Source organism: Apodemus sylvaticus, chromosome 13 (assembly GCF_947179515.1).
Source record: "Apodemus sylvaticus chromosome 13, mApoSyl1.1, whole genome shotgun sequence".
NCBI lineage: Eukaryota > Metazoa > Chordata > Mammalia > Rodentia > Muridae > Apodemus > Apodemus sylvaticus.
The window spans coordinates 25,843,627-25,858,630 of record NC_067484.1 but is presented as its reverse complement, the minus strand read 5'-3'; the positions used below and the strand labels follow the sequence as shown (position 1 = coordinate 25,858,630).

The window sequence follows — 15,004 nt, the reverse complement described above, 5'->3', positions numbered from 1 at the left end:
TTTTGATTACAAGAGGAGACATAGCATAGCAGGAACTGAAATTATAACTCATAAATTCTAAATTTCTGTTCATTTTTTTTCAGTTTATAAAAATGTATCATTAAAAACAGCCTCAGGATAAATGCAGAATATAAAATATGAATGATGAAGAAATAATCAAAAATAGCAAGAGTCATTTTCCTCACTGTTCTGAGAAGCCCTGCCTATAAATCACAAACAGTCAACTTAAAAATTTATACTCCATCATTCATTCAAGGTCAGTGATTATGTTTACAGGAAGGCAAGAAAGAAGAAACCAGAGCAAGTGAATTTTAGTAGAGAATAAACACACTTTCATTTTTTAAATTCTTCTCTCAAATATTACATCTCGACCACAGCTTGCCCTCCCTTTCTGCTCCATAGTTTCTCCCCCTACCTTCACTCTCTCCCAGATCCACTTCCCGCCATATGCTTCCCCTCAGGAAAAAAATTAAAAAGCAGGCCTCCCAGACACATGAACCAAACATGACGTAACACACTACATTAAGAACGTGCATAAACCATTACATTAAGGCTGGACAAGGCCAACCAATAGGAGGAAAAGAGTCACAATAATAGACAAATGAGGCAGTGAAACACCCAATCCCACTGTCATGATCCCTATAAGAATGCCAAGCTATGCAGCCTTAACATGTGTGACTGGGACCTACTCCAGATTCCTGCAGGCTAGATTTTCTTTACATGACCCCATATGTCCCAGTCAGTTGATTCTGAGGCTGTGATTTTTGTAGCTACCCTTCTAGTATATTTTACTACAGATCCTGCAGTAGAGAAAAGTGTGTTCAATCTCAATAACTATTTGGGTGGACTATATTATCCACAGTACTAGCATTGAAGATGAGTGAAGAAATAACAAAATTAACCATTAGAGTGGACTCACAGATTCTCATTTAATGGGTTTAAGATTTTGATGTAAAAACTTGTTCTTTTCTCCAGGTGTCAAAGGCAGTTAATAACTTGACAAGTTGTTGTTAAACAAATAATTTCTGTTGTTCTGTTTTAATTGTTTCATCAAAAACTCATGTTAAGTTTTAATCTTCATTTCTATTACAGTTCAAGACATAAAGATGAAATTAAATCATGAGACATTTGCCACCGTCCATGAAGAAATGTTCCTGTGGCAAGAGAATTAGATACTCCAAGAATGAGTTATTGATATGAATGATGAATTTGGCCAAATTTTCTTTTTTGTAAATTTGCTTCCATTTTCATGTTCCTGCATGGGGTGACTCTCAGAATATATTGGTACTATGCTCCCAGACTTCAGAATCACCTCCTGTTGTCTATCCAGAACCCAGTTAGTATAATCCCATTGTAATAGTAGAGATGTGTAAAATATATTCTACACACATTAAAAATGTCATAATGAAACTCAGTATTTTTCCAGTTCCTATTTGTCAATACTTTTTTAAGGAAACATGGTCATTATTCAGACAATGAGAACTCAATATAAATTACCTAGTTAGATCTCAATTAGCTGAAAATCTCTTACAGAAATTAGAATGTTGTCTGATTTATTTTCTATTTTTTTCTCTCTGATAATATGAACAGTATCACTATTTCATATGAAACATTCAGTAAAATAGATTACTGAGAAATGATGCCTATATTATTTGATAATTGTATATATTAGCAAATAGATGAGTACTTTGTATCCAGGTAGGTTTTGAATTTCTCCTCAAAGAGGATAGTGGCAATCAGATGATATTTAAGAACAGATATATCAACACTTACATGTAAGTTACACTTATGGAGTAATCTGTTTGCTAAATTCATCCACACAATCACTTGGTAGATATCTTGTTTACTAGAGAAGCTTCTAGTTTTACCAAAAGAATAAGCACTGTACCTGAAATTGCTATTGGTGATTTGCCATTGCTAACTAACATTGATATTTTAACTGTCTGTCCATAAACTATACTACAGTGTCTGGCACATTGAAGATTTTCATATAACCACCCCTTGACAAATCCAGTAACACTGACTGAGCACAACAATAATTAATGCAAATGAAATATTAGGTAAAAACACAACATTCAAAACAATCATGTGTATAATAAGATATTTGGGAATGTGAGACTTTTGTCATCCCTCAAGAAAGTTTATAATCATTTCATTTTGCTACTCACTCATAAGCACTACTGTTGATTGCTAGGAAGAGGTATCACAGAGGTTTCATAAGAAATTTGAGAATGAACAAGGAGAAAGCTCCAGGAAGTCATGTCAACCCAATCATGCAAAGTAATGGCTTTGGTAGAAGTCTTTTCTGAGACCAAATTTAAATTCACCAAGAATATTGTTTCCCATATTAGGTAGGAATTTAGCCACACTTTTGCTCACAATGAATAAGCAAGCAATGGTATCAATCTTGTGTGCAACAACTGCTCTCAAAGGCCATCTGTGATCATAAGCATTCTATGATCTCCACTGATTCTAGCACTAATTAAATGTTCCCAGAACCTATCTTATGGATTGTGCTACAGTCCATATGTAGTCTTAAGAACATTATTTAAACAATCACATCAGGAGAGGTTTTAAGATCAGACCCTTGGATTTCTCTGAAACAATTTCTACACTTGTATGTCAAGTTCTATTTCAGAGATCCGGGTTGCATTTTAATCATCATTTCATTTCTTTCTGAAATGTATTTCTGGAAGAAGAAGGAAGAAGAAGGAAGAAGAAGGGAGAAGAAGAAGAAGAAGAAGAAGAAGAAGAAGAAGAAGAAGAAGAAGAAGAAGAAGAAGAAGAAGAAGAAGAAGAAGAAGAAGAAGAAGAAGAAGAAGGAGAAGAAGAAGAAGAAGGAGAAGAAGAAGTCCTTTTTGCTGGGGCAGACTCCTAGTAGGTCTGCTCCTGTGAAGACATGATATCCTGATCCATCCTAGAGGATCTGCTGCAGTCAGAGCAGCTGGTAAGAACGCCTTCCCCTGCCCTCTCTGAAGTCCCAGAGCTGTCACTGGGAGCCCAGTGGGCTCAGGACTCATCATCCACCAAAACCACTGCCCCCGAATATAACTCTCCTCTGCCCCTTCCACCTGGTCCTTTCTGCCAGGGCAGACTCCTAGCTAGTCTGCTCCCATGAAGACACCAAATCCTAAGCCATCTTAAAGGATCTACTGCACTCTGAGCAGTTACTATCACAGGTTGAAGTCATGGTGGCCAACTGAGAAAACAGATTGACAGATTTCCGGGAGTTCTGCTCTGTACCGGAAAACAGAAACTAGCGTTCATAGGCCTCCTTCAAAAACATTGTCACATGGGACATTAGCTTGACTGTGCCACTGAAGGCCCAACAATCTGAAAGTTTCCCAGGAGATCTACTGCACCCAAGGCAACAGATTAGCAGCTTCTCTGCCCCTGTGAAGAGCCCCCAGTTGGAAGGCCCCAAAGTTGCTCTGCTACAGCCAGGGCCACAGGCCTACTAGGAGAAATGAATCAAGTCAGGGACAAAAGAGGTAGACTTCAGACAGAGTCACCCAGACCAACAAATACCAGGGATATCCAGATGGCAAGAGGCAAGCTTAAGACCATAAGCGACAGAAGCCAATATATGTGGGCATCATCAGAACCAATTTCTCTCACCAGAGCAAGCCCTGAATATACCAACACTTCTGAAAAATCAGAAATTGGTCCTAAAATCCTATCTCACAAAGATAATAGAGTCCTTTAAGGACACATATACAGCAGAGGACTGTAGTCATTCAGAGATGATGCACCTAACTCTCAAGAGACTAGAGGTCCCAGGGAGTTTAGAAGTCAGGTATGGCGGGGTGGGAGGGGCTTAGATGTCTTCCTGGAGACATGTGGGTAGGGAGGAGGTATGGGTTGTAGAAGTGCCAGGGGTGGACAGTGGGGATAGCAATAAAATCTGGAATGTAGAAAAATAAATAAAAGAAGGGTTTGGACATCGTGTGTCATATAAGTTCTACAATGTTTAGTAGCACTGTGAAGCTCAACTCGGTCCTCTGTATGTCTGTGAGTCTGTGTATGAATCCAAAGGATTTTAAGAATTAAAATCATTCTAAAGAAAGTATTGCATATTTATCATGAATCAAAAATATTCTATCATTAAAACAGAAAAACCCTGACTAGTGTTAGTCCTCAAATTTAGTCTTTAACCACTACAATTTCTCTCTTTGATTTCTAATTTTATTCACCACATGGTGAAAGATTGTGTTCAAGCAGCATGATTCCTCTCATGTCATCTTTGTGAGAAAACTGCTGTGCTGTTCCCAGTTTTCAACCCATAAAATACTGATGTATGTTTATCATTACCTTTATTATAGATTGGCCATGAAATATGAGAACTCTCTTAAATTTAGTGTCCAAGATCTTTTCCAGAAGATCACTCAGAAATTAAAAACATCACTTTCAAATTTAGTTCATATTGGTTCCCACAGGACTGATGTCTGTAATTTGATGTCCTTGTTAGAACTAAGAATTATTTTGTTATTGCAGATGTCCTGTTATCATAGTAAAAGAAAATAGAACACCACAAAACACCTGTCTAAAAACTAGAGCTTTGAAAAAATGCATTTCTACCCTTCAATTATACCATACAAAAAGAAAGCATTAAAGCATTTCCAATTTTCTCACATCTAAATCAATACATCTATATATGTTCTAGGCATTGAAAACATGGAGTCAAATCCTGCAGATTTTACAATACTGTGGATTTATATTGAAAAAAATCAATGACTCTACTTACTAACTATAAGAATATCAGATCCTAGATATGCCATGGAGGAAAGCCTAAACCACAGTACCATCTTTTTTTTTTTAATATTTTTATTTTCTATATTCTTTGTTTACATTCCAAATGATTTCCCCTTTCTCGGATCCCCCCTCCCCATATGTCCCATAAACCTTCTCTTAAAGTGTGCAGTACTTGCTGTCTCCTTAATGCTTTTGTAAACATGGTCAGATTGTCTATAAAAGTAACAGGTATTCCTGAGTATGTGCCATGGGACAAGGAAGAGAAAGGCAAAAACTCTTTCATATATGCTTTGCTGATTGTTTTTATTGCTTCTGTTCAAACCAAAAAAGAAGTATGCATGACACTTTCTTGAGGTTAAGAGCAGATGCAGTTATAAGTCTTTTTGATCATATTATGTTTAAATTCCCAAAAGTGTTTTACTTATTTTTGCCACAAAGATGTAATGGTGGGGATAAAAGCTACATTTTTTGAATTCATATTCTTTCAAATCTTTAAAGAGGCAAATAGTTATAAATCACTTTGAATAATAAGCTATTTAATTCATATCCTGTCTTTCCACTGGGTAGTAGGGTAATAAGCTGGAGTAGTGAGGGGTTACTCCATGCTGATTAGATGCACTTATTATCCTACCCTGTTCAGAAAAATAAAAATGTAGAGGCGCATTATTTATCTTGAGTACATATTATTGGAGGATGCAATTTAAAATGATTGTGCTTGAGGGAAAAATAACACAGATTTGTAATGGCCTGAATAGTGTCTTCCCCAAATTTGTATATAGCAGGAATATCAGCATACAACCACACTTGCATACATATCCTTTGGACATAATAACATAATTCTGGATTTAAGTGAGCACAATACAACTGAATAATGATTAAATCTTTAATGTGTGACTTGTTATTTTTTATTCTACATAACTTTCAACAAATAAGATATAACTGATTTTTTAAAAGTCTATCAGCTAAAGTTATTTGTGATTTTAAAGATTACTTTCTCTGAAAGTAATACTCAAAAAAAGCATTATTTTTGTTTAAAAGTATTGCAAAATAGAATTATACCTTAAAATACATCTAAAAATTTGGAAAACTGGGTCTGTATTGTATCTCTGCAGAAAAAATTGAATTCACAATACATATAAGCTTACATACATGTGCATGAATACACATGTTGTCCATGACATTAGAATGTTATCCCAAGTAAGGATGTTCATGTTACGCATGTACCTCCTGGATATACTGCCACTTATTTTTAGCATTGTCTCTACAACCAAAGAAAATAATCACTTATTTAATATCTGCTTCTCCATTTGCAAAAAAATTGAACATTTTATCATGTTTATTAGCAATTTAGAGTATTGCAAATTGAATTTCCATTCCTTAGTGTCTCTGGTCTATGCCCATGCATTGTTTTATAAACAGAGTTTATCTCATATTTTTAATGTTTTATGTGACAAGAAATCCATTGACAAGAAAGTTTCAAGGACTCAACCCTCTGTATTTTATAAAAAGGCAAAATGAAATATCTTCATGCCATTTTATATCTAATATTGAATCTTATACATATTAAAATATTTTCAATAAGATTTTTCAAAACTGTGAATTTTCTTAGAGTAATCATATGACATATTATAATCCACAAGTTCTATCAAGCATGTACGTCTTCCTTTAACATCAGCTATTTTTATTCTTCATATTACTTCTTCATGGTTGGGGAAAATATATTTGACTTTTTAAAATCTTTGTAAATAGTGTTCTGGATGTTATATCTGGCTTTTAAATTCAACAATACCCACCTAGGATTTTGTCTAATATTTAAAATAGGCAGTATTATATTCCATAATGTAGTTTGGAATCATCCTTTCAATTACTATAAGATTGTACGGACAATATTTCGATGGGAACAAACTATGTCATTCGGAAATTGAAGATTATTGTCTAAGGAAAAGACAAAGTGTGTGTGTGTGTGTGTGTGTGTGTGTGTGTGTGAGTGTGTGTGTGTATGTGTTATGATTTTAAGTAACATTTGCTACATAACTGGTCTAGAGGAAAAATAAGTGGTTAATTTCATTGGCAGTGATAGTTTATTCACTAGACATAGTTAGATTTAAAGAGAAATCAGAAATTCTACTTGCTTACTATAAAACTATGCTTTAGTTTACCTCTAATCACACAGTTACTTGCTGCACTGCTGCAATGGCTTCTCATTGTCAGCTCTACTTGACTTAGAATCGCACAAGAGTTCTTCCTCTGAGAATACCTTTGCAGCGCTTCCAGAAAATATAAACTGAGGTGCAAAGATCCATGCTGGATACAGGTGGTACCCTCCCACTCATTGGAGTCTCAGACTGAAAGAGCAGAACACTAGCATTCATCTGTCTCAGCTCCCTGAATGTTAACATTCTGCAAAAGTATTGCAAAATAGAATTATACCTTAAAATACACCCAAAAATTTGGAAAACTGGGTCTGTATTGTATCTCTGCAGAAAAAATCGAATTCACAATACATATAAGCTTACATAGTCATGGTTTTGCTACTATAATTTCTCATTCATGATGGGCTCTACCCTGACAATGTGAGTTGGAATAAGCTCTGCTTTCCTTATATTACTTTTGTCAAGTATTATGACATAGCATTGAGGAAAGTAACTGATACAGAAAATGGCCCTATTTATTGGCAGATGATGTGATAAACATAGGGCATGTGGACATTTGGAATTGGTTTGTGGGACCGACATAGAACCTAGAGCTGAAGAGTATAGAGCCTTTGAATATTATAAGCCAAGAAATTCTGGAAAGAGTGTGCAAATATAATATTCTCCAATAGGACTGTTCTACCGGTAGAGAAGCTGAAGTCTATGCTTGTGAGGTTTTCGATGTAACAAAGACTCTACTGGGTTCTGGACTAGATGCCTTTCACATTATGTTATACCCCAAGTCTGTCTGCTTTCTGTGAATTTCCTGAAAAAAAAATAGTTAGGCCAAATTTAAAAGTAATGTAGTACATAGTTTATCATGTCAATAGAGTTCAAAAATCTATGCTGCATCTTGATGTGAGAAAGAGGGAGACATTTTTGCTCCTGTGATTGACCAGCCAGGCACAGCAGGGAACACAGAGAACACACAGGTGTATGATCACTTGGGACACTGTACTCCAGGGCCCGACCTGAACTCTGGAGCTGGGCAGCACTACAACCCTCTGGGTACCTATCCTGTCAGGGGACATCTACTCTGCAGGGAGTCCTGCGGTTAAAGGTGAGTCCAGCATCTTCACTCCTGTGACTGAGTAGGCTGTCATAGCCAGGAACACAGGGAATACCGGAGTGTAAGATCATTTGCGACTTGGAATGCCAGGGCCCCACCTGTACCCAGGATCTGGGCAGCGCCACAACCTTCTGTGCACCTATTTTTGCCAGGAGACATCTGCCCTGAAGAAAGTCCCACATTTTGAGGGAGTCCCATATTTAGAGGTGAGGCCGCCATCTTTGCTCCTGTCACTCAGGAGAGAGGTACAGCATGGAACACAGAGAACACCCGAGTGTAAGATCACTGGGGGCTCCGTCTGCCAGGACCCCACCTGTGACCAGGAGCTAGTCAGTGCCACAGCGCTCTGTGCCAGAGGAGAGCCGGTCACTCAGGGGTGCTGAGACACCTTTGCAGACACACAGGAGGGACAAGAACCACCCAGAGAAGGCAGAACCAACTAACACCAGAGATAATGAGATGGCAAAAAGAAAATGTAGGAAAATTACTAACAGAAATCAAGGCAACATGGCACCGTACAAAACTAATTCACCCACAAGAGCAAGTCCTGAATACTCCAAATACCAGAAAACCAAGATTTGGATTTAAAATCACAGCTCATGATGCTGATAGAGAGCTTTAAGGACATAAATAACTCCCCTAAAGAAATATAGGAGAACACAAATAAACAGGGAGAGGCCCTTAAAGAACTACAGGAAAACACAACAAAACAGGTAAAGGAATTGAACAAAACCATTCAGGATATAAAAATGGAGATAGAAACAATAAAGAAATCACAAAGGGAAACAATTCTGGACATAGAAAACCTAGAAAGGAAGTCAGGAGGTATGGGTCTAAGCATCAACGACAGCATACAAGAGATAAAAGAGAGAATCTAAGATGCAGAAGATACCATAGAAAGCATTGACTCAACAGTCAAAGAAAATGAAAAATGCAAAAAGGTCCTGACCAAAAACATCCAAGAAATCCAGGACAAAATGAGAAGATCAAACCTAAGGAATATAGATATAGAAGAGAAGGAAGATTTCCAACTTAAAGAGCCAGTAAATAGCTTCAACAAAATTATGGAAGCAAACTTCCCTAACCTAAAGAAAGAGATGCCCATGAACACACAAGAAGCCTACAGAACTCCAAATAGATTGGATCATAAAAGAAATTTCTCTCGTCACATAAAAATTAATATGCCAAATGCACTAAACAAAGAAAGAATATTAAAAGCAGTAAAGGAAAAAGGTCAAGTAACATATAAATGTAGACCTATCAGAATTTCACCAGACTTCTCACCAGAGACTATGAAAGCCAGAAGAGCCTGAACAGATGTCATACAGACACTAAGGGAACACATTTCAACTCAGGATGCTATACCCAGCAAATCTCTCAATTTCCATAGATGGAGAAACCAAGGTATTCCATGACAAAAACAAATTTACACAAAATATCTTTCCACAAAATCAGCCCTTCAAAGGATAATGAGTGGAAAACATCAACAAAAGGAGGGAAACTACACACAAGAAAAAGCAAGAAAGTAATCTTTCAACAAACCAAAAAGAAGGTAATCACACAAACATAAAAATTACATTGGAAAAAACAGGAAGCAACAATCAGTATTCCTTAATATCTCTTAACATCAGTGCACTCAACTCCTCAATAAAAAGACATAGACTAACAGACTGGATACATAAACAGGACCTAACACTTTGCTGAATACAGGAAACACATCTCAATGTTAAAGACAAACACTATCTTAGAGTAAAGGGCTGGAAAACAATTTTCCAAGCATGGTCCCAGGAAACAAGCTAGAGTAACCATTCTAATATCCAGTAAAATAGACTTCCAACCAAAAGTCATCAACAACAACATGGAAGGACACTTTATACTCATTAAAGGAAAAATTTACCAAGAAGAACTCTCAATTCTGAACATCAATGCTACAAATTCAAGGTTACCCTCATTCATAACAGAAACTTTACTAAAGTTTAAAGCACACATTGTACCTCACACAATAATTGTGGGTAATTTCAACACCACACTCTCCTCAATGCACAGATCAGGGAAACACAAACTAAACAGATACACAGTGAAACTAACAGAAGTTTTGGACCAAATGGATTTAATAGATATTTACAGAATATTTCATCCAAAATTAAAAGAATATACTTTCTTCTCAGCACCTCATGGTACCTTCTCCAAAACTGACCATATAATTGGTCACAAAACATACCTCAACAGATATAAGAAGATCGAATTAATCCCATGCCTCCTTTCCTATCAGATCACTATGGAGTAAGGGTGGTCTTCAATAGCAACAGAAGCAACAGAAAGCCCACATACACATGGAAGCTGAACAATGTTCTACTCAATGATACATGAGTTAAGGAAGAAATAATGAAAAAAATCAAAGACTTTTTAAAATTTAATGAAGATGAAGGCACAACATATCCAAATTTATCAGACACAAAGAAAGCAGGGCTAAGAGGGAAACACATAGCTCTGAGTGCCTACAAAAAGAACAAAGGAAACTGAGGGATGGGGAGAAGGGAGTGTGTTGGGTGGAGAGGCATATACATGGAGGCAGGGGGAAGGAGAAAGGGAAGGGGTTGGGGAGTCTTAGGGGAGGAGGTATATCTGGAAAGGTTTTACCATTGGCAATGTAAATGAAGACGATATTCGATAAAAAAATAAATTAAAAAAAGAAGCTGGAGAAAGTATACACTAGCAGCTTTACAGCACACCTGAAAGCTTTAGAATAGAAAGAAGTTACTACACCGAAGAGGAGTAGAAGGCAGGAAATCATGAAACTCAGGCCTGAAATCAACCAAGCAAAAACAGAATTATAAAAGGAATCAACAAGACCAGAAGCTGGTTCTTTGAGAAAATCAATAAAATAGATAAACTCTTAGCCAGACTAACCAAAGGACACAGAGACAATATACAAATTAACAAAGTCAGAAATGAAAAGGGAGCTATATCAACAGAAACTGAGCAAATTCAAAAAATCATTATATCCTACTACAAAAGCCTAGATTCAACACAACCGGAAAATCTGGATGAAATGGACAATTTCCTACACAGATACCTAGTACCAAAGTTAAATAAGGATCAGATAGACCATCTAAATGGTCTCATAACCCCTAAAGAAATAGAAGCAGTCACTGAAAGTCTCCCAACCAAAAAAAAAAAAAAAACCCACAGGACCAGATAGATGGTTTTAGTGCAGAATTCTATCAGACCTTCAAAGAAGAACTAAAACCAATACTCTTCAAACTATTCCACAAAATAGAAACAGAAGGAACACTCCACAACTCTTTCTATAAAGTCACAATTACACTGATACCAAAACCACATAACGAGCCAACAAAGAAAGAGAACTTCAGACCAATTTACCTTATGAACATAAATGCAAAAATACTCAATAAAATTCTTGCCAAATGAATCCAAGAACACATCAAAACAATCATTCACCATGATCAAATCCCAGGGATGCAGGGATGGTTCTAAACATGGAAATCAATCAATGCAATCCACTACATAAAGAAACTCAAAGAAAAAAAGCGCAATGTCATCTCATTAGATGCTGAAAAGGCATTTGACAAAATTCAGCATCCTTTCATGTTAAAGGTCGTGGAAAGAACAGAAATTCAAGGCCCATACCTAAACATAATAAAAGCAACATACGGCAAATCTGTAGCCAACATCAAACTAAATGGAGACAACTTGAAGCAATCCCACTAAAATCAGGGACTAGACAAGGCTGTCCTCTCTCTTCCTATTTATTCAATATAGTACTTGAATTTCTAGCTGGAGCAATTAGACAACAAAAGGAGGTCAATGGAAAAAGGTCAAATTGGAAAGGAAGAAATAAAATTATCTCTATTTGCAGATGATATGATAGTATACTTAAGCGACCCAGAAGTTTTCTACCAGAGAACTCCTTCAGCTGGCAAACAACTTCAGTAAAGTGGCCGGATATAAAATTGACTCAAACAAATCAGTGGCCTTCCTATACTCAAAGGATAAACAGGCTGAGAAAGAGATGGGAAAAATGACATCATTCACAATAGTCACAACAATATAAAGTATCTTGGTGTGACTCTAACCAAACAAGTAAAAGATCTATATCTCAAGAACTTCATGAGATAGGAAAGAAATCGAAGACCTCAGAAGATAGAAAGATCTCCCATGCTCATGGATTGGCAGGATTAATACAATAAAAATTGCCATCTTGCCAAAAGCAATATACAGATCCAATGCAACCCCCATCAAAATCCCAACTCAATTCTTCACAGTTATAAAGAGCAATTCTCAAACTCATCTGGAATAACAAAATATCCAGGATAGCAAAAACTATTCTCAACAGTAAAAGAACTTCTGGGGGAATCAGTATCCTGGACCTCAAGCAGTACAACAGAGCAATAGTGTTAAAAACTGTGTGATATTGGTCCTGTGACAGACAGGTAGATCAATGGAATAGAATTGAAGACCCAGAAATGAGCCCAAACACTTATGATCACTTGATCTTTGACAAAGGAGCTAAAACCATCCAGTGGAAAAAAGATTGCCTTTTCAACAAATGATGCTGGTTCAACTGGCAGCTAGCAGAAGAATGCAAATTGATCCATTCTTATCTCATTGTATTAATCTCAAGTCCAAGTGGATCAAAGACCTCCACATAAAACCAGATACCCTGAAACTAATAGAAAAGAAACTGGGGAAGAGCCTTGAGCACATGGGCATAGGGGAAAATTTCCTGAACAGAATACCAATAGCTTATGCTCTAAGAATAAGAACTGGCAAATGGGACCTCATAAAATTACAAAATTTCTGTAAGGCAAAGGACACTGTCAATCAGACAAAACAGCAACCAACAAATTGCGAAAAGATCTTTACCAACCCTACATCCAACAGAGGGATAATATCCAATATATACAAAGAACTCAAGAAGTTAGACTTCAGAGAGCCAAATAACCCTATTAAAAATGGGGTACATAGTTAAACAAAGAATTTTCACCTGAGGAATATCGAATGGCTGAGAAGCACCTAAAGAAATGTTCAATGTCCTTAGTCATCAGGGAAATGCAAATCAAAACATCCCTGAGATTTCACCTCATATCAGTCAGAATTGCTAAAATCAAAAACTCAGGGGCGGCGGCGGCGGCAGCAGCGGCAGCAGTGGCTGCTCCAGCTGAAGGGCCATCAGCAGTGGAACCAAGGCGTCACAGGGACCAGTTAGGCCCTGCGCCCACGACCACTGACCTTCGCTGACCAGCCGGACAGCAAGCAGCTGCAGTTGTGCGGCGCCTTTCCTGCACGGAGGCCACTTCAGAACTCGGCCTCCCACCAGTCAGGAGAGGAGGATCCATCTTGGTTCCGTACTCCAGGAATCGGACAGACTGAGGTACACAAACATAATCCGAGGCCAACACCGCGGTGGTCTGAGCCCGACGGGCGTTGGCCTGCACCCAGGCCCTGGGCGGGTCGGGGGGCCATCGGGGTGCCAACCCAACCAGGAGGTTTTTTGCCCAGGCCTGCGAGCGCGCCGCCGCCACTTTGCCTGCAGGACGACAGAGAGCTCAGGCGGGCAGACCTGTAACAGGCATAGCCTAAGGCTAACAAAGCGGGGGTCCAGGCCCCAAAAGGCACAGGACTGACCCCAAGAACTGGGCGGCTTGGTGGGCCATCTGTGAGTCAACCCGCCCAGGCGATTGTTAGCAAAGCAGACTCTCCCGGCGCTTTCAGGGAGCGCGGGCGCACACGCCCGCCATCCTAGTCACCTGGCAAACCCAATTAACAGTCAAAGCCTTAGGGGAACTTTGCTCGGACCTTGGCCTCCCAGGCTTTTGCCTGGACTCAGGGACTGGGCGGCCAGGCTAACCTTGTGTGCGATAGCCCGGTTGGCAGATCGGCTGCCCAGCGGAGTGAGCGGAACTCAGGGGAGGTCACAGTAGCATACACCATCGGCACTCCCTGGGAGTGCACAAGGGCTCCATCTGCTCCACAGACACAATCTGGGGCAAGGCCTCAGGCAGAAGCCCTTAGCTCTACTCTCTCCGCTTCCGGATCCAGATCAGTCTGGGCGGCAGCATTACATCTCCAAGTCCTGCAAGTGGCTAGCTGGGCTTCCGGGCGGCCAGCTGGGAGAAGTCAGTGTGCTCCAGTGAATCCAGCGGGCCCCAGCGGGAGCCTTCGGGTGCCTGCTTTGGGATCTGAACAGCCTGGGCAGCAGCACACTGTCTACAAGCAGTGCAGGAGGTAAGCTGTGCACCAGAGGCCAACTGGGAAGGGGCAGCTTGCACTGGTGAGTCCAGCACTGACAAGATAAACTAACACCAGTGAGATCTAGATGGCAAAAGGCAAACGCAGGAACGTCACTAACAGAAATCAAGGCAATATGGCAACATCTGAACCCAATTCTCCTCTACCAACATGTCCTGGATACCCCATCACACCAGTAAAACAAGATTTGGATTTAAAATCACTGGTCATGATACTGGTACAGGAACACATGAAGGTCATACATAAAGAAATTCAGGAGACAATGGATCAAAAGGTAGAAGCCCTTGCAAGGGAAACACAAAAATCATTGAAAGAAATCCAGGAGAATACAAAAGCCAACAAGGAGGAAATGCAAAAAACACTTAAAGAAATACAGGAGAACTTTGCTCAACAGGCTGAGGTCATGAAAGACGAAACACTAAAATCTCTTAAAGAAATACAGGAGAACTTTGGTCAACAGGCTGAGCTCATGAAAGAGAAAACACAAAAATCTCTTAAAGAATTACAGGAAAACACAAACATGCAAGTGAAGGAGCTAAGCAAAACCATCCAGGATCTAAAATCAGAAGTAGAAACAACTAAGAAAACTCAAAGGGAGACAACTTTGGAGATAGAAAGCCTTGGGAAGAAATCAGGGGACAGAGATACAAATATCAACAACAGAATACAAGAGATAGAAGAAAGAATCTCAGATGCTGAAGATTCCATAGAAACCATG

The 15,004-nt window shown here is 38.7% G+C and overlaps 1 protein-coding gene across 1 annotated transcript in view; it reads right to left on the bottom strand.

The window, feature by feature from the left end:
* The window catches only part of Dcc (DCC netrin 1 receptor), a 1,165,761-nt gene that overhangs the window by 197,886 nt on the left and 952,871 nt on the right, over positions 1-15,004 (bottom strand). The gene's annotated exons all lie outside the window — the stretch shown is intronic.